Source organism: Scyliorhinus torazame, chromosome 4 (assembly GCF_047496885.1).
Source record: "Scyliorhinus torazame isolate Kashiwa2021f chromosome 4, sScyTor2.1, whole genome shotgun sequence".
NCBI classification, from domain to species: Eukaryota; Metazoa; Chordata; class Chondrichthyes; order Carcharhiniformes; family Scyliorhinidae; genus Scyliorhinus; species Scyliorhinus torazame.
Genome location: NC_092710.1, coordinates 152065745 through 152086554, shown reverse-complemented (window position 1 = coordinate 152086554; position 20810 = coordinate 152065745). Strand labels below are relative to the sequence as shown.

The 20810-nt window shown below is 44.6% G+C and overlaps 1 protein-coding gene across 2 annotated transcripts in view; it reads right to left on the bottom strand.

Moving 5' to 3' along the window:
* Positions 1 to 20810, bottom strand: part of LOC140410543 (hippocalcin-like protein 1) — a 90921-nt gene that overhangs the window by 69370 nt on the left and 741 nt on the right. The window lies entirely within an intron of this gene.

The following is a 20810-nucleotide window of genomic DNA, read 5'->3' as shown; positions in this document are numbered from 1 at the left end:
AATGTGTCCAAGTTTGCAGACGACACGAAGATAAGTGGTAAAGCAAAAAGTGCAGAGGATACTGGAAGTCTGCAGAGCGATTTGGATAGGCTAAGTGAATGGGCTAGGGTCTGGCAGATGGAATATAATGTTGACAAATGTGAGGTTATCCATTTTGGTAGGAATAACAGCAAAAGGGATTATTTTTTAAATGATAAAATATTAAAACATGCAATGCTGCTGTGCAGAGAGACCTGGGTGTGCTAGTGCAGGAGTCACAAAAAGTTGGTTTACAGGTGCAACAGGTGATTAAGAAGGCAAATGGAATTTTGTCTTTCATTGCTAGAGGGATGGAGTTTAAGACTAGGGAGGTTATGCTGCAATTGTATAAGGTGATAGTGAGGCCACACTTGGAGTAGTGTGTTCAGTTTTGGTCTCCTTACTTGAGAAAGGACGTACTGGCACTGGAGGTTGTGTAGAGGAGATTCACTTGGTTAATTCCAGAGCTGAAAGGGTTGGATTATGAGGAGAGGTTGAGTAGACTGGGACTGTACTCGTTGGAATTTAGAAGGATGAGGGGGGAATCTTATGGAAACATATAAAATTGTGAAGGGAATAGATAGGATAGATGCGGGCAGGTTGTTTCCACTGGCGGGTGAAAGCAGAACTAGGGGGCATAGCCTCAAAACAAGGGGAAGTTGATTTAGGACTGAGTTTAGGAGGAACTTCTTCACCCAAAGGGTTGTGAATCTATGGAATTCCTTGCCCAGTGAAGCAGTAGAGGCTCCTTCATTAAATGTTTTTAAGATAAAGATAGATAGTTTTTTGAAGAATAAAGGGATTAAGGGTTATGGTGTTCGGGCCGGAAAGTGGAGCCGAGTCCACAAAATATCAGCCATGATCTCATTGAATGGCGGAGCAGGCTCGAGGGGCCAGATGGCCGACTCCTGCTTCTAGTTCTTATGTTCTTATAACTTCATAAGATATAACAGTAGAATTAGGCCAGTTGATCAGAGCCTGCTCCACCATTCAATTATGGCTGATCTCATCCTGCCTCAACTCCACCATCCTGTCCGTTCTCCATAACCTTCAACCATCACCAATTAAAAATCTGTCTAACACCTCCTTAAAATGGACTCACTGTCACAGCATCCACCACACTCAAATTAAACATTAACAATTCTCTGGAGTCCACTGGAGAGTTCTCTGGAGAGCACTGATACTGAAGGATTGAAGCGGTAACAAATGTAGTTCAAAAGATTCTGCAGTTTAGATTTGATAGAAGCATTAAAAATGTATCTGCATGGTTAAGTGGTAAGTATCTTATCTATTGCAGATAACAGACTCTTCTCACCTTTGTTACATTGCCATGGTCCGGTCATAAAAACACAAAAATAATATTTATAAAATCATTACTATTCATATACAGGTTACATTCTTGCTCAATGTGAATTTTTATTGCTGAAACAGTATCTGAACTGATCTGGAAATGGATGGACGCATAGTGGCAATATCTAGTAATTCAGAGACCCAGTTAAATGCTCTATGAACAGGAGTTCATATCCCAAGGCAGAATTGCACTCTGAAATGGCTTCAGAAACCACTCAGTTCCAAGGGCAATTAGGGATGGACAACAAATACTGACTGGCCTTGCCAGCGCTTCCCACATCCCATTACAGAATAAAGAAAATCTTACATATCTGCCCTTTCCTGAATTGGTTTGAGTCTATTCATCGGAAATTTGGCTAAAAATATTTTGAAGGTTCCAATTTATTTCTGTAGAAACAAATATAGTTGGTATAGTCAAAGCACCACTTTTTTCAGCCAACATGCTTTCACTAAGCTATTTGGATTGGATTGGTTTATTGTCACGTGTACCGAGGTACAGTGAAAAATATTTTTCTGCGAGCAGCTCAACAGATCATTAAGTACATGGGAAGAAAAGGGAAGAAAAGAAAATACATAATAGGGCAACAACATATACAATGTAACTACATAAGCACTGGCATCGGATGAAGCATACAGGGTGTAGTGTTAATGAGGTCAGTCCATAAGAGAGTCATTTAGGAGTCTGGTGACTGTGGGGAAGAAGTTGTTTTTGAGTCTGTTCGTGCGTGTATTTTTTAGACTGATGAAAGTCCCAGACTGACTAAGGACAATGCAAGTCAGCATTGCCAAATGAAAAGAACAAGAATGTTAAATAAATATGCATTCATGCAAACTATTCCCTCCACTGAATTATTTATATCCCTAGTAATGCACGCAAAACTTCCGCTTCAGACAGTTGAAGCTTACACCATGCAAAATAGTTTTGTTTGTTCTGTGCTCTACAAGCCAATAGTAGAACATTAAAAAAGGAAACCTATCGGAAAGAGGACTGCTCAGAAACCGATGCTGATTAGTAATACACAGAAATATCTGAGCCAACATTTTCCATTGTCTTTAGATGTGGTTTCTATTATGCTCCACCCCAAAGCTCAAAAATGTTGAAGTAGCTAATTGGTGTGCAGATAAATCTCAATGCACGTGCAAAACAATTTTCAAAACAGAGCTCTCCCAGAATCAAGCCCAAACACAAAATGGAAAAGTAAACGCATTATTTCCCTGACCCACGCCTCCCCCGCCACACCCCTCCATCTTTTTCTTGACTTATTTTCACCCCGACATTTAACCCATGCCAAGATACTCTCAGATGAGCCAGTTGGCCTCTACTGCCTCACTCAACAGGACAGCACTGAAGATTAAAACTCACAGGAATCCGGACAGGCCTTTATGTATTGTAGGCATAAACCATTTTCAACTCATTCACAGATGTAGGCATCACTGGAGAGGACGGCAGTTATTATCCATTCTTCTGCCTTCAAAAAAGATAGTGGCGAGACACTTTCTTGAACTGCTGCAGTCTGCATGAAGATACTCCCATAGGGCTGATTGGTCTGAAGCAATGCTGTGTTGTAATAATGAATGTGCTGTGGACGGGACTAACAGACTGCATACAATGAGGAATCCCTTTCAGATACACCTACGCATAGCTGTGCAGCAACCTTAAAAGGGACCACATTAATAGTAATGCGAAGAAAATCCTCTGGTGCACTTGCAAGGCACAACTGCTGGCAATACCATTGCACAATATCTGCTAGCGTCTACATTTGGAGGACCAATCAGCCAGCTTGATCAACTGAATATTGGCAAGTTGTACCAAATATCAGAATATTGACTCATTCATTCTTACATCCAAATCAAACAAAATAAATTCTCAGTCCAAGCTCAGAGCCCAAGAATAGCAGTCATTGCATGGAGCTAGAATGGCTCAAATGACAGGTTCTATTTCTTTAAATTACACACACACAAAAAAAGATACATTGGAGAACTCGATGTTTAGCAAGATAAAATACCAAACATTTCCTTGAATTCTGCCTTGCAAAGCACATCGGCATAGCGACATTTCTATTCAGTAAAATCCCTTTCATTTTAGAATTTAACAAAATTGTATTTGCATTCCTGTTGCAATCTGCTCCAAAGCCCTTATAAAAACTTAGCTTCTTTATTGCACCATATAAAACTTTTTTAAAATAACATGTAATACAGAGAATAGAGATAGCCTCAGGTGGGATTAAACAACCAAAAGGTGCAAATTCCATTCCAGTTTATAGTAAAATATTTTGCCACACTTCCTACAAGGAGAAGCTTGGTGGCTTTCATGGGTGCAAAAGGAACCAAATTTCAAACTGCAGTACTGATGTTCCACAATATTAAGCCGACATCCTGAAAAGCAGCTAGTGACTTTAAACGTTACTCTTGAGTATTATTTTTCTCTAGCGGTTTCAAGACTTTATACTAGGAAACAATTTCCTTATTGCCTACAGGAATAAGCATTTAGCCCAAGATCAACATTTTTCTTCAAAAACAACATGACAGTTTAAATCCAATTCAGTCACATCAATCCCCAACTTACAAAATATTTTTTAAAAATATTTTGTATGTCCTGACAACAACTTCTTTCCCAGGAGTGCACAGGAAATTAATCTTTGGACAACTCCAGCACAACCCTGGAGGGTTGGCAACAGTTATTGGTTTCAAAAATTAATACATTCAAGGAATTCACATTTTCCTGTACTCGTTCACCAACTTCTATAAACCTGAGATGCAAGAAATCAGGATAATCAATGTGAGCCACACTAAAAAAAAGTGCAACATATTTTTTTAAAAATCTAGATTACTCTTCATTGTTCATCAAGTTAAAGAATGCCAGTGCTGGGGAACAAAATGTTTTTCATTTTCCAATTCAGGCAGTGTCAGCATTACGCACAGTTCAGCTACAGAATGCCTACATTTAAACCTAGGCATGTTTTGCCCATATCCTTGCCTGACTCCAATTTTTTATATCTACCATCCTTCTAGCTTAATGAATCTACCACATTTCCGGAGAGTTTTGCGCATCAGCCCATGTCTCCTAAAAACAGGTTGACTACCAAGTTACATTCACTTAGGACTATTTTAAGCAGAGGGAACCTTCATCCCCCATCACTTTGGGGTGTAATGGACAACAAAGGTCAGTGAGCCATAAACCCATTACCGTTTTAATTTTAACAAAATAAACTGGAAACACTGTTAGAATAGGCATGATTGTTAAACAGTGATACAGAAAAGGATACTGCAAATCTGGGTAGAATTATTTTAAAAACATTAATCTGCACATTAAACCCTCAATTATTAGACTCCAAAATCCCTTTTATCCAACTGTGAAGCAAGCTAAACCGTCTGTCAAGAAAATGGCAGCGAAAAAGGAAAAGTAGATCAAGAAATAAAACATATTGCTTTTCCAAATACAGTGAAACCTGCACAGCCACCTAGGGCATTTTTTGCAGGTGCCATTAGTTTACAGTAGTTAATGGTTCGATCGCAAACTGCTCCCCTCATGTAGTTGCGTAATTTCAATCGATTCAAGATCAACCAATGTCTTGACATCAACCAGATTTTCCCTTTAATGCAAATGATCAATAACAAACCCTGGGCGCGATTCTCCAATCGCAGGACAGAGTGTCCGCGCCGCCGTGAATGCCGTCGCATTTCACGACAGCGGAAAACGGGCGCGGGCACTAGCGATTCTGTCCCCCATAGGGGGCCAGAATGGCGCTGGAGCTGTTCACGCCGCTCCAGCCTTACTTCCTGGCACGCACTGGGGACGGCGCCAATCCATGCATGCGCAGTGGCGACGCGCCGACCCGCGCATGCGCGGTGGCCTTACTGAACGCTCGTGCCCCGATGCAATATGGTGCGGGGGTTCTGGGGCCGGACACACAACAAAATAAGCCCGGGGGGGACCGCCGATCAGTGGGTCCCGATCGCGGGCCACACCCCATTGGAGGCCCCCTCTGTGGCCGGAGCCCCACCCCCACAGGCCGCCCCCTCCCCCCCCCCCCTTCAAGTAGAGTTCCCGCTGGCTGCGACCAGGTGCAGACGGCGCCAGCGGGACTCTGCTTTTTCCGCGTGGCTGCTCGGCCCATCCGGGCTGGAGAATCGGTGGCCCCGCCACGTACAGCGGCCCGTGCCACGCCCAACGCGCCGGCGCAAATGGCACCGAGTCTCCGCACCTCGGAGAATCGCGCGCCGGCATTGGGGCGGGGTGGCGCGGTTGCAGCGATTCTCCGGCCCGCGCAGGGCTGGGAAAATCACGCCCCAAGTTTGCCGGTCTGAGGAGCCATTTCCATAGTTGCAAATTGAAGCAGCCACAGCATTTGCAACCTTGGCTCGAGAGTTCCAACATTTGGCTGTCAAACTTGGCAAACACTAAACCGAAAACGTGAAGGTTGCCAAATCACAGTGCATGGGAGGGGAGGGAGAGCAATGCCAAATCATGGAGCAACAAGATTCCATTCTGGATTTTGTTATTCCAGCTCTGCTGTTAAAATGAAAGAATCCAGTGAAGCTCAGAGGGGCAGCAACAACAACCCTACTTCTGGCATCGGCCTCGGTGGCCGAGAAACAAAAGCTAGTGAGATATTGCACTTTGGCACAAGTAATTCCATATATAAAAGACAGAAAAGTATTGCCGTTACAGAGATTACTCAGACCTTCATTTGAAACATTATATTCAGTTTTGAACATGCCACCTAAGAATTGTCTTTCAACGTTCACTAAGTAAACGGACTTGGCACTTTGAAAGTTCTCCAGAGACCATTCATGCACACTTGATGTTTAAGTGCATCTTTTAAAATGTCTAATATTAGGGATGGTCATAAATTTGCTGGAAAAAAAAAACATGTTTGCAGAGCCTGGAGGATTTTAATAGCCAACAGATGAAATTAATGAAGGAATGAGTTTCAGTCTAGGCTAATGGACAGTGGTTTGACTGGGGAGTTGATGTGCTTTTGCAGAGAGAATATGTTTTTTAAGCTTGGGGAAATGAGGTCATTACTGGGTGAAGCCAAGCAATGCAAAGTGACATTTTGAGAAGCTGTGGGGGGAGGCAGTTTGGAGAAAGATAAGGAGGGGGGGGGATTCTCCGATAATGAAGAGTATCCGCGCCGTCATGAACACCGTCGCGTTTCACGATGGTGCGAAACAGCCGTGGGCACGATCGATTCAGGCCCTGAAAAGGGGCCAGCAGCGGGGCCGCGAGAAACGAGGTGGGTGTGGCGCCAGAGCAGCAGCGTCAACACACGACGCCCGGCTAACGCCACACCATGTCATTTAAAGTGCGCGATCCGCACACAGGACCCGAAGGATCGAGATGGCTGAGCCCCGCCGTGCCACTCCCATGTTCCGCGACAGTGATCTCGAGATGCTGCTGGACGCTGTAGAAGAACGCAGGGCACTGTGGTGAATGATATCTGTATCCATTTGTACCCTTAATGCGTAGGCCCCTTTAAGACCGGGGTTGGAACCCTGGGGGACTCCGGCTCCGCCCCCAGGAAGCTGTACATATGGTTACGTTCAGTAGGCAGCGTGCAGTGAGCACACTTCTCGGAAGCGGTCTGGTTTTCTGGTTATTAAAGCCTTTGTATTATCGAACTCCTCTCCAGAGTCGTAATTGAGGGTATCTCAGCCATCTTGTGCCCAAGATGTGGGCACCGGCAACCATCTGGCATTGTAAAGCGCGGCTACTGTGAGGCACACCATGCGGTCTGGAAGAAGCTCCATGACCTCACGAGGGCTGCCAGGGTAAGTATCCCAAGGGTTACCCGGGCCACACCCCACCCCTCCCTCCCCCCGCAGGAGGGGGGTTGGCACACCACGTCGTACCCGGCCCACATGGGCAACACCCCCCCCCTCGAGAGCTGCCATGGCATGGTGCCCAGTGTCCCCCACCCAGTCATAATGTTGCCAACACCTGCGCATCTTGATGGTGACCACCTAAACTCTGCTGCTCTCACCCTACCCCCCCCCCCCCCCCCCCGCAGGACAAGACTGCTCACAAGCAACGTGAGTGTTCAAGAACCGGAGGGGGGTCACCTGTGCTGCACCCCCTCACCGTCCATGAGCAGAGGGCTCTGGGGGGACACGCGCACACCATAGCACTGCCCCCAAGCCCCTCCTTTCAACCCACCATGACACATACACCCCCCCGACACTCCACCCCTTCACAATGCCCCCTCCACCCCCCTCCACTCAACCCCCTCACAATGCCTCTCTACCCCCTCGACACTCCACCCCCCTCATGCCCCCAACACTCCACTCCCTCCACCCCATCATCCCCTTGACACTCTACCCCCTCCACCCGACACTCTACCCCCTCACAATGCCCCCTTGACACTCCACCCCCTCATGCCCCCAATCCCCCCCCAACACTCCACCCTCTCACAATGCCCCCTTCACCCCCGACACTCCACCCTCTCACAATGCCCCTTCCACCGCCTCGCATGCCTCATTGTCTTCCCCAGGGCTAGGAGCCGATCGTCGCGGACAAGCCCCCGCCGTTCAGCTGCAAGCTCATCCGCCCCCACGGATGCACGGCCAGGGTGGGGTGGGGGAGTTTTGGGGGGGGGGGGGGGGGGGGGGGGAGAAGGAAGACTGACAGGAGAGCCCTCCTCGGAGGCCAGGGGCACTGGAGGGGGATGCACAGAGGGCAGACAGACACAACACGGATGAACACAGGACGGACAGTCAGGACACTGATGGTCGTGAGTCGGACGAGGAGAGGGCTGCGAGCCAGGACAGTGACGGAGACTCTGGACAGTGACGCACAGAGGATGGCCAGACAGTCGGCGGACACGGCACCTAATGTGGGCCTTGGACTAGTTGCGTCGGTCCAAGGATCGACCCAGGAGATCCCAGACCTGGAGCTCGAGTTTGCGGCACTGCTGTCATCCACAATTGCAGATGCACTCACCTCGGTTGGGCACATAAGTGATGAGGCTTCGGGGGTCACTGACTGGTGCGCACCACACAGCCGAACCGGTACAGTAGGTGGAGGTAGGAGCAGCCGAGGGACTGGACGGTCGGTGGGCAGCCCAGGCCCAGCAGCCGTCCAGACAGTTCCCGGGTGGAGACACATCGTCAGCCAGCACGACTGGCTGACGAATTTATTTACCAGGGGTGAACGGCGATGGCTTGACCTGGGTCACTCCGTCGTGACTTCGCCCATCAGGCCCACTGAATAGCGACAAGGAAATGGCTGAAACAACCGAGTTGAAGCAGCTATTTGAAGATATTCAACAAGAGTCTTAAGGGGTTTATAATAAGAGGCAAATTACTCTATGCCCTGCTAATTTTAAGATGGATTAAGAGATGCGGGTTTCTTTTTCTGTTGTTTAATGGGAAATTGAATAGTTGTGTTAAGCGCTAATTGCAAGCTATTCTTTTTCAGGTTGTGAAGTTAAAAGTTTAATATCGTATATAATAAAGGTTTTGTTTTAGAAACACCAAAGCCTTGTTTTTTCATGCATTCAAGCCTGGAACAAATCTTTCTTTCCGCACACAGCCTTAAAATAAACTAAAATATAGGGGTTTCGGTCCAGTATCCAAGCCATTGTTGGGTCTGGTATGGGTTCGAAATAACAGATTTCACAGCAGTAGCAAACAAATTTCATAATTGGAATTAACAAGTTGAAAGCGTCAACTGATGATTATTGTTAATGTAACTACCATACATGTAATCAAGTCTTGAGAAATTCCAGCCAAGCCTATATTTTCCTAATGCTCCCTCAAAAGAAAATCCCCTTTTGAGAGTTAACGTCCACTATTTCAAGCCACCAAAGTGCTTGCTGCTCACAAATGCATTTGGTTTATTCTCTCACCTGGAGGTAGCTGGATCTCAAGCTATTGCTCTGTTCATCTAATGTGGCAATATTCAAAAATGTTAACTATTTGCCAACTTCAATCCCAGCTCCCACCGCCGAATTAATCTCCCTGCACCTATTGCACATTGCTGCATCCAATGATAAAAATAGCAAGATTAAGGTCAGGTTAGAAAGTTTCCATTTAAAGACGTATACAGTAACTAATGCATAGAAACTTAATATTAAATGGCCTTGCACTGCTCAGAAATATTAAAGACCAAATCCCCCACACACTAACAGAAGCTTTATTTCATAGAACCATAGAATTTACAGTGCAGGAGGCCATTCGGACCATCGAGTCTGCACCGGCTCTTGGAAAGAGCACCCTACCCAAGGTCAACACCGCCACCCTATCCCCATAACCCAGTAACTCCACCCAACACGAAGGGCAATTTTGGACACGAAGGGCAATTTAGCATGGTCAATCCACCTAACCCGCACATCTTTGGACTGTGGGAGGAAACCGGAGCACCCGGAGGAAACCCACGTACACACGGGGAGGATGTGCAGACTCCGCACAGACAGTGACCCAAGCCGGAATCGAACCTGGGACCCTGGAGCTGTGAAGCAATTGTGCTATCCACAAGGCTACCGTGCTGCCCCAAATTTCTTGGATTCTCAAGGAAGTGCAATCATATTTTGCAAAAGTGCCCTCTATAATGCACTATACATGATTATACACTACCTGTAGGTGATATCCAAGTGTCTAGTTATGACCATGCTGCACTGCAAACAAGGCAGATTTGGAGTTGAAGTAGTTGGGAGTTTAGGCTTGGGAATTGGTTGCGTATTGGGCAAGATGGAGAAAAGAAGATCCTGCTTATTTTCAGCCATACTAAAACGAGATGCATCTATTTGCATTGAATGAATCAGTGTGACCATTCCTATCAACTCAATTTAAAATCAGACTAATTAATTGGAAACGATAAGTAGTTTTTCTGTGATGAAGACTACTTGCTATTAAGAGGGTATTGAAGAGTATAACTGAAATATTTCATCTTTTCTCTTTACAAATGCTGACAGCTGTGCTTTTTCTGTAATGAGCAAAGACAGACCTAAAGGCAAAAAATTAAAACCCTTTCATCTATTATACAGCTTCCAAGTTTCGGCCAACCAAGCAATCCAAAACTACATTTTAAGTTAAATACCAATGAACTGATCAAAAACCACCCAACTTATGCAAAACCGCTTGATATCGCCAAATTAGCAGGTATTGAACCAAGTCCAACCATAAATAAACTACTAATTATTACCTTCCACCTGCACATATACTGGTGTCATATCCAATCTCATGCTCAGACAATGGATAGCTGGCCTTCTTTCAGCACCTCTTCAGCCAGTTTCCAGAAAGTGTCTGAACCAGTCCTGCTCTTGGCTCAGTGCCTTTTGTTGACTGCGTGGCCAAGACTAGAATCTCACTTGATGGGAATTCAAGGACAAGCCTATATTTCATCACTATGCAAAGTACATTTGTTTCACATTGCTTGGTTTCACATAGTTTCAACTTGTCAAAATGAAATCTTTGGCAACATTGTATACAAACTGTTAAGATCATTGAACAATGCCCAAATTGCCATGTCCGTATAGAGCAGACATCCAGATAGATTTTCAGCTGGTTACCTGCTCGCCTAAAGGAAACAGGAAATTATCATTGGGCAGTTTAGTCAATAGACGCCTGCTGGTTTTATGCCAGGGTGGCAAGCAGAAAATACCCATTTCCAATATTGGCCAGCTTATATTGGTTACTAAACAGACCAAACAAAAGAAGAAAGAAATGGGAGGAAAGAGTAAAATGTTAGTAAAACAAATTTCTAAACTAATTTATAAGTGGTGACATTTTCCTTATTGTTACTCGGAATATTACTCACTCAAGTTCAAGTGAAACTGGATAATTTGCTGAGGAAGTAGACAATTTTAGAACAGTGGGACATGCTGTGATTTTAAGTTATTTTTGCACAAATTGCGTGGGTTTCCTTCCACAGTCCAAATCAAAAAATCTATTTCTTGTATCTAGTCTAGCCTATCAGGGTGGGCAATTTAGTTTTGCTAAAGGTTTAGTCCCGACATCTAGGCAGCACGGTAGCACAAGTGATTAGCACTGTGGCTTCACAGCGCCAGGGTCCCAGGTTCGATTCCCCGCTGGGTCACTGTCTGTGCGGAGTTTGCACGTTCTCCCCGTGTCCGCGTGGGTTTCCTCCGGGTGCTCCGGTTTCCTCCCACAGTCCAAAGACGTGCAGGTTAGGTGGATTGGCCATGCTAAATTACCCGTAGTGTCCATAAGGGTTGGGAGGGGTTATTGGGTTGCGGGGATAAGGTGGAAGTGAGGGATTAATGTGGGTCGGTGCAGACTCGATGGGCCGAATGGCCTCCTTCTGCACTGTATGTTCTATGTAATCTATAGGAGGGCAAAATATATTTTGAGTAGAGACAAATGTCATCTACCAATGAGAAATATAAATGTTACTTTTCAACAGAACCAAGGGTGTCACTTCATTATTGCAGCATTTACTACACAAAGTTTCCAATACTAGTGATTTTGGATGAGATTTTCAATTGGAAGGTTTTGATCTCTGCTGTCAGTCGAATACCACCTCACATAGGAAAACGGGACAAAAGAAAAAACTACCACCAGTACATAATGGTCAAAACAACTGGCTGATGCAGAGCAATGTTAGTGAGCTACTCACAGGATAATTTGGCTATAAATTGTCTCTAATGTGGGGAAACCGCAAATTAAGGAGAAATTATATAATCAAAATTAGATTTCAGTTACATAATGGATCCCGAGATGTAATAGGATTTATTAACCTTGTGGACTGTAACTTGGCCAACCTAATCATATAATAGAGCATTGCAAAGCTATTCGCCTCCCCCCCCCACCCCCCAAAGTAAAAATTGATAATGTGTAATTTAGTATCTTTAAATCCTCAATTCTCACAATGGCTTAAAGAATCCAAATGCGATTAGTTTAATTTCAATTGATCATATGATAATTGAATGTTTGCAAAATCTACATTGAACCCCAGTTCTAAAAAATGCAAAGATTGTCCACTTCTTGGGCACAATCTTAAGTAAAGATTTGAACTTTATTGCAATTTAGTTGTTTGTATATGGATTTTAGGGATAAAAACAGAAAGTGAATAAAGAATTGAGAATAGTTCAATGATTATAATATTTACAAAATTAAAAAAAGCTTCTTAGCCAAAATCGAGTTGAAGGCACAGATCTGGATACATGTCTGGTTGAGATAATTACTCCTAAAATCCAACATTTAGCTGCCACCCACCATCACATGCAAATCTGTGTACACTTTTATACACAATTTAGGTGATCCAACTTGTTAGGACTGGGCTCAAATTATACTAGTGACCATTCAATGTTCATACACACAACTGAGAACAAACGACACTGCTGAAGCTAATGGATGCAGATCTTTAAAATGGGTTAAGAATACAAACATTATGAATAAATATCTTGAAAAAACTCACCAACTTTGCAATGCTCAGGATTAAACAATTAGGTTGGCCAAGTTAAAGTCCACAAGGATAGCAAATCTCCAGATCCATTTATATATCTAAAGTCTAATTTTACAGTTTATTCACAATGATGGCTATTTACAGAAGGTTTGAGTCATGATTTAGCCAAATTTCTCACGTGAATATGGTGTTACTGTGAGAGCAACCGGTTTCAATATTGGGACCAAGGTGGTTAAATAGAAGGAATTCAATAAAATGGTTTTTTGACTGTAAAAACCACTGATAGGCCCATTTTCAAATAGTGCAAAACCTTTACACTGACTTAAAGATCAATTGGTTTGAAAAATGAGTGGGCAAGGATCTTGCTTGCATTAAGGCATCTAGGGTGCTCTTTCCAAGGGCTGGTGCAGATTCGATGCACTGTAAATTCTATGATTCAATAAATCGCACTTAGCAAAAGGATCAAACTGTATGTGAAGCCATTTGATTATATGCAATCTCTCAGAACACAAGTGTCCGATTATACTTCAAAAGTGTTATATTATTGATGGAAAATTAAAACCTTTTCTTTCTAGAACTTGTTGATAAAGGTATTTATTTTCCCTTTAATACCAGGATATAATGGCAGGATACCAATAAACAGGTCCTTTCCATTTTTTAACATTACATAAGGGACATGGGTGTTGCTCGCTTGGCTAGCATTTTTATTGCCTATCCCTAATTACTCTTGAAAAAATTACAGTGATGTGTCTTTGTGAACCACCAGTCCATGTGGTGTAGGTACACCCAAGTGCTGTTTGGGAGGGAGTTGCAGGATTTTGACACAGTGACAGTGTGCAGGTAATATGTTTTGTCATTTATTTCCAAGTGAGCTTGGTAGGTAACTGGAGGACAATGTCAGGATAGGTGTGACATCAGGTACGTGTTTAAACTTGCCCCTAGGTTCCAGCGGTCTTCATTTCCGGAAGCGAGAGAGAGGGAGCCGGAGCGCAACGAGTGCAGCTTGGAATTCAGGTAGGTGTTTAAATTTGCCCCCAGGTTCCAGCAGCCTTCATTTCCAGGAGCGGGAGAGAGAGAGGGGGAATCGGAGCGCAGTGAGTGCAGCTTGGGATTCAGGTAGGTGTTTAAACTTGCCCCCAGGTTCCAGCGGCCTTCATTTTTCAGAGCGGGAGAGAGAGGGAGGGAGCCGGAGCGCAGCGAGTGCAGCTTGGGATTCAGGTATGTGTTTAAACTTGCCCCCAGGTTCTAGCGGCCTTCATTTCCGGGAGCAGGAGAGAGAGGGAGCCGGAGCGCAGCTTGGGGTTCAGCTATGTGTTTAAACTTGCCCCCAGGTTTCAGCGGCCTTCATTTCCAGGAGCGGGAGAGGGGGAGCCGGAGTGCAGCTTGGGAATCAGGTAGGTGCTTAAGTGTTTGATCTTTACCTCTATTAAAGTTGGACGGTTGCTAGACCCGAGACATTACACTTGTAGTGTCTCCCACCCTTCCACCTCCTCTAACCCAAGGGGGTGAGTGAATATCAGGTAAGCTCTCTCTTTTCTTTTATCCGCAAGTAAAAGCTTCAGATTTTCGGTGGGAGCAGTGGCCTGTCGGGAAGGTAAGTTTACCCTTTTAATAACTTACCTTGCAGGAGAAGCGGCCTTCAGATTTTCGGCAGGAGCAGTGGCCAGGGGCCTGTCGGGAAGGTAAGTAGCTGGGAGAAATTTAACTCTTCCTGGGCTGGTAAAGTATTGTGATTGGTAAGTAAAATCCTTATTCCTTTCACTTATTCATTATTTGATATTATATTTGTATTCAGTTAAGGTAAAGTGTAAAAATGGCAGGAAATCCCAGACCCGTGTTATGCTCCTCGTGCTCAATGTGGGAGCTCAGGGACTCGGCCGATGGCCTGACTCCTTCATGTGCGGGAAGTGTGCCCAGCTGCAGCTCCTGTTAGACTGCATGACCACTCTGGAGCTGCGGATGGACTCACTTTGAAGCATCCGCGATGCTGAGGAGGTCGTGGATAGCACGTTCAGTGAGTTGGTCACACCGCAAATTAGGGTTGGTGAGGGAGACAGGGAATGGGTGACCAAAAAGCAGAGAAAGAGCAGGAAGGCAGTGCAGGTGTCCCTTGCGGTCATCTCCCTCCAAGTCAGGTATACCGTTTTGGATATTGTTGGGGGAGATGACTCACCAGGGGAAGGCAGTAGTAGCCAGGCTCATGGCACCGTGGCTGGCTCTGCTGCACAGAAGGGCGGGAACAAGAGTGGGAGGGCTATAGTCATAGGGGATTCAATCGTAAGGAGAGTAGACAGGCATTTCTGTGGTCGAAAACGAGACTCGCGAATGGTATGTTGCCTCCAGGGTGCACGGGTCAGGGATGTCTCAGATCGGCTGCAGGACATACTGAAGGGGAGGGTGAACAGCCAGTTGTCGTGGTGCATATAGGCACCAACGATACAGGTAAAAAACAAGATGATGTCCTACAATCAGAATTTAGGGAGTTAGGAGATAAGTTAAAAAGTAGGACCTCAAAGGTAGTAATCTCAGGATTGCTACCAGTGCCACGGGACAGTCAGAGTAGAAATTCAAGAATAGTCAGAATGAATGTGGCTTGAGAGATGGTGCAGGAGGGAGGGATTCAGATTTTTGGGACATTGGAACCGGTTCTGGGGGCGGTGGGACCATTACAAATCGGATGGTCTACACCTGGGCAGGACTGGAACCAATATCCTAGGGGGTGCTTTTGCTAACACTGTTGGGGAGGTTTTAAACGAATGTGGCAGGGAGATGGGAACCAGATTAGGAAGTTAGAGGCCAGTAAAGAGGCAGCAACTAAAGCCAGTAAGGTACTAGATAATAAACTCAATGTGACTAAGGGGAAGAGTAGACAGGGAAGAGATGATGAACGTAAAGGGACAGGTGATCTGAGGTGCATTTGTTTCAATGCGAGAAGTGTAGCAGGTAAGGCAGATTAATTTAGGGCTTGGATTAGTACCTGGGAATATGATGTTTTTGGTATTACGGAGACTTGGTTGAGGGAAGGGCAAGACTGGCAACTAAATATCCCAGGGTATAGATGCTTCAGGAGGGATAGAGAGGGAGGCAAAAGGGGTGGAGGAGTTGTATTACTGGTCAGAGATGATATCACAGCAAAGGTTAAGGAGGGCACGATGGACGATTCGAGCACTGAGGCAATATGGGTAGAGCTAAGAAATAGGAAGGGTGCAGTAACATTGTTGGGACTTTACTACAGGCCTTCCAAAAGCGAGGCGAGCGTGAAGTAGAGGTACAAATATGTAGACAGATTATAGAAAAATGTAGGGGCAATAGGGTGGTCGTGATGGGAGATTTTAACTTCCCCAGCATTGAATGGGACTCGTGTAGTGTTGGAGGTGTAGATGGAGCAGAATTTGTAAGGAGCATCCAGGAGAGTTTTCTTAGAGCAGTATGTAAATAGTCCAACTCGGGAAGGGGCCATACTGGACCTGGTATTGGGGAATGAACCCGGCCAGGTGGTTGAAGTTTCAGTCGGTGATTACTTTGGGAATAGTGATCACAATTCCGTAAGTTTTAGAACACTCATGGGCAAAGAAGAGAGTGGTCCTAAAGAAAGAGTGCTAAATTGGGGAAAGGCCAAGTATAACAAAATTCGGCAGGAGCTAGGGAATGTGGATTGGGAGCAGCTCTTTAAGGGTAAATCTACGTTTGAAATGTGGGAGTCTTTTAAGGAAAGGTTGATTAGAGTGCAGGACAGACATGTCCCTGTGAAAATGAGGGGTAGAAATGGCAAGATTAGGGAACCATGGATGACGGGTGGAATTGAGAGACTAGCTAAGATGAAAAAGGAAGCATACACAAGATCTAGGCGACTTAAATCTGATTAAGCTTTGGAGGAATATCGGGAAAGTAGGACAAATCTCAAACGCGCAATAAAGAGGACTAAAAGGGGTCATGAAATATCTTTGGCTAACAGAGTTAAGGAAAATCCCAAAGCGTTTTATTTGTATACAAGGAACAAGAGGGTAACTAGAGAAAGGATTGGCCCACTCAAAGACAAAAGAGGGAATTTATGCGTGGAGTCAGAGGAAATGGGTGAGATTCTGAATGAGTACTTTGCATCGGTATTCACCAAGGAGAGGGACGTGACGGATGGTGAGGATAGGGATGGATGTTTAAATACTCTAGGTCAAGTCGGCATAAGGAAGGGGGAAGCTTTGGGTATTCGAAGAGGCATTAAGGTGGACAAGTCCCCAAGTCCGGATGGGATCTATCCCAGGTTACTGAGGGAAGCGAGGGAAGAAATAGCTGGGGCCTTAACAGATATCTTTGCAGCATCCTTGAGCACGGATGAGGTCCCAGAGGACTGGAGAATTGCTAATGTTGTCCCTTTGTTTAAGAAGGGTAGCAGGGATAATCCAGGGAATTATAGGCCGGTGAGCTTGACGTCAGTGGTAGGCAAACAGTTGGAGAAGATACTGCGGGATAGGATCTATTCACATTTGGAAGAACATAGACTTATCAGTGATAGGCAGCATGGTTGTGTGCAGGGAAGGTCATGTCTTACAAAACTAATAGAATTCTTGAAGGCAGTGACAATGTTAATTGATGAGGGAAGGGCTGTAAATGTCATAGACATGGACTTCAGTAAGGCGTTTGATAAAGTTTCCCATGACAGGTTGATGGAAAAAGTTAAGTCGTATGGGGTTCAGGGTGTACTAGCTAGATGGATAAAGAACTGGCTGGGCAACAGGAGACAGAGAGTAGTGGTGGAAGGGAGTGTCTCAAAATGGAGAACGGTGACTAGTGGTGTTCCACAGGGATCCGTGCTCGGACCACTGTTGTTTGTGATATACATAAATGATCTGGACGAAGGTATAGGTGGCCTGATTAGCAAGTTTGCAGATGATACTAAGGTTGGTGGAGTTGCAGATAGCGAGGAGGACTGTCAGAGAATACAGCAAAATATAGATAGATTGGAGAGTTGGGCAGAGAAATGGCAGATGGAGTTCAATCCAGGCAAATGCGAGGTGATGCATTTTGGAAGATCTAATTCAAGAGCGGACCAAACGGTCAATGGAAGAGTCCTGGGAAAATTGATGTACAGAGAGATCTGGGAGTTCAGGTCCATTGTACCCTGAAGGTGGCAACGCAGGTCGATAGTGGTCAAGAAGGCATACAGCATGCTTGCCTTCATCGGACGGGGTATTGAGTACAAGAGTCGGCAGGTCATGTTACAGTTGTATAGGACTTTGGTTAGGCCACATTTGGAATACTGCGTGCAGTTTTGGTTGCCACATTACCAGAAGGATGTGGGTGTTTTAGAGAGGGTGCAGAGGAGGTTCACCAGGATGTTGCCTGGTATGGAGGGTGCTAGCTATGAAGAAAGGTTGAGTAGATTAGGATTGTTTTCGTTGGAAAGACGGAGGTTGAGTGGGGACCTGATTGAGATCTACAAAATTGAGAGGTATGGACAAGGTGGATAGCAACAAGCTTTTTCCAAGAGTGGGGGTGTCAATTACAAGGGGGTCACGATTTGAAGGTGAGAGGGGGAACGTTTAAAGGGAGATAGTTTAAGGGAAATGTGCGTGGAAAGTTTTGTTTTTTTAAAAACGCAGAGAGTGGTGGGTGCCTGGAACGCTTTGCCAGCAGAGGTGGTAGAGGCTGGCACAATAGCATCATTTAAGATGCATCTGGACAGATATATGAATGGGCGGGGAACAGAGGGAAGTAGATCCTTGGGAAATAGGTGACAGGTTTAGATAAATGATCTGGATCGGTGCCGGCTTGGGGGGGGGGGGGGGGGGGGGGGGGGGGCGAAGGGCCTGTTCCTGTGCTGAATTTTTTTTTGTTCTTTGTTCTATCTCAAGTCATCCATTTTATCACAGCAATTAAAAGTGCGACAATTGCTTAGGCCGGTCTGAAGCATAATGTTGAAGAATTGTTTAAAGTCTATTTTAATAGGTTCTCTTGTTCAGTCTCTTCACCTCCATCCCCTCCAGCCATAATTGCTCAGTCATACAATCTCCATAAATCAAGGGAGCTGGTTCTCTGTTACTTTTCATTAAAAATGTATAACAAAAGATAGTGAAGCATGAACAATTTTTGCTCCACCCATGGCTTCATTTCTTAATATCATGTAATGTTTTACTCCCTGCAGCCCAATAGAGAGTAGATTATTCAACTCTAAAAGGTAGAGTAGGAAAGAAATAAACTTGGGTGGAATGAATTGGGGAATCATCCTTTTAAGTGTAGGACCTGGACTTAAATTTGGTTTAAACGTGTAGAATTAAAGTCCTCTTCGTAAAATGTCTAACATAAATAGTACCAATCTTAGTCGTCCTATTCATCCATTAAGGCAAGAGTAGCTGGTCCAGTAAATAGAGAAATTCATAAAAGCAAATTACTGTGGATGCTGGAATCTGAAATGAAAGAGAAAATGCTGGAAAATCTCCAGCAGGTCTGGCAGCATTTTTAGGGAGAGAAAAGAGCTAACGTTTCGAGTCTGATGATTCTTTGTCAAAGCTGCAGTCTGGAGGTCAGGGTTTAGGTCAGTGTAATGTTTGCGCACAGTCGATAAAGCTTTAATTTGGTATGAAACGTAACTGACCTGTAATGCTTAGGTGGCCAGAGGATACCAAACATAGGGCATTTACCCGCATACTAACATTCATCTTAATAGGCACAAGTAGTTGCAAATTATGCTTTCAGGAATTTCAGGAGGTTGACAGAGTTGGAAAACCGGTATTTTAATTAAGTACAGTCTCCATTCACTTCATCGGACATCCAGGACATACATGCAAAGTAAATATAGCTCGTGGAATCCCCTCATACATGTTGAATCCGGTAAAACTTAAGTCACCACAGAGGATTAACAATCCTATAAATAGGTTTTGAATTAATCAAAGAATGACATTCACATCGCCTTTCAAGACTATCAGTCTGCAAATCATTCCTTTAATGTAATATTGTAAAGTAATGGTGTGTATTCATTAAGCTAGTACAGTACAGGATGTGCACTCGTAGGCATTCATTGTCTGAAGAGGAGCTCCTCAGCACAATCTGGTTTGAGCTCCTTAAGTAACATTACTTTCAAAGTGTACCCTGCACTGGTTAACAGCACTGGAAGTGGATACCTTGGAAACATTATTTGAATCGGAGGCTCATATCTTTGACTACTCTAATAACTTAAGGAAAGACTACCATCAATTTCTCTCAACCTCACCATTGGATCGAATGCCTGGTTTGGACTCCTGAAAGTATAACGAGGAAACATGAAGCAAAGGCCTGGGACTAGTGCTTCACATGTTGTACTTCTGTCATAGGCCCACTACACTGAACAAGCTTTGTCAGGATTATTCATCTCATCCGTGGATTATTGCATCGCATCTTGTGGAACCAACGGATAAAGTATTTTCAAACTTGTTAATGATATTTCAACAGTTTTAAAGTGTAGCGGCTTAATGCACCTCGAAGAATAGATTTTCCTTAAGCGTTAACAGCATCGAGTCTTGTATCTGATAAGTACAATTACGTGACACCGTTTAGCATAAACTATCTCAAAAGTAAAATCAGCAGTGTTTTTCTTATCAGGGGAAAGTGCCGAGTTTATTGTACACGATACTTTTTGAGAAGAACCGTGCGTGTGACTTTAGTGGGTCACTGCGAAGGACATTGTTCGAGTAATCCTACAAAGCTGGACATTTGGAAGTTCACATTCCAAAAAAAAATACAAGCACGCACGCCGCTGTTGAAAGGACATGGAAAATACCGCTCGTCAGCGAGCGAGAAAAAAGCAGGATTTCTTTTCCAAGAGGTATTTAAAACACACGCTCATCCATCCCCAAATCCCCATCGAGCGACAGGCTGAGTGTTCCTGTCATCACCGGGGGGGGGGGGGGGGGGGGGTCTGCTCGCCCACAAAATCCCGCCGAAGAGAGGGGGCCCTGAAAAGGTCACTTTTGAGGAGCACTCAGCCATGCTTCCAATAACGGGGAATCGTTTTTAAATCATTCGCTCCGTCCCTTGCAACACAATACAAGCCTAAAATAAAACCCAGAACTTTGCGCTATCTATTTTTGTTGGGATTCATCTA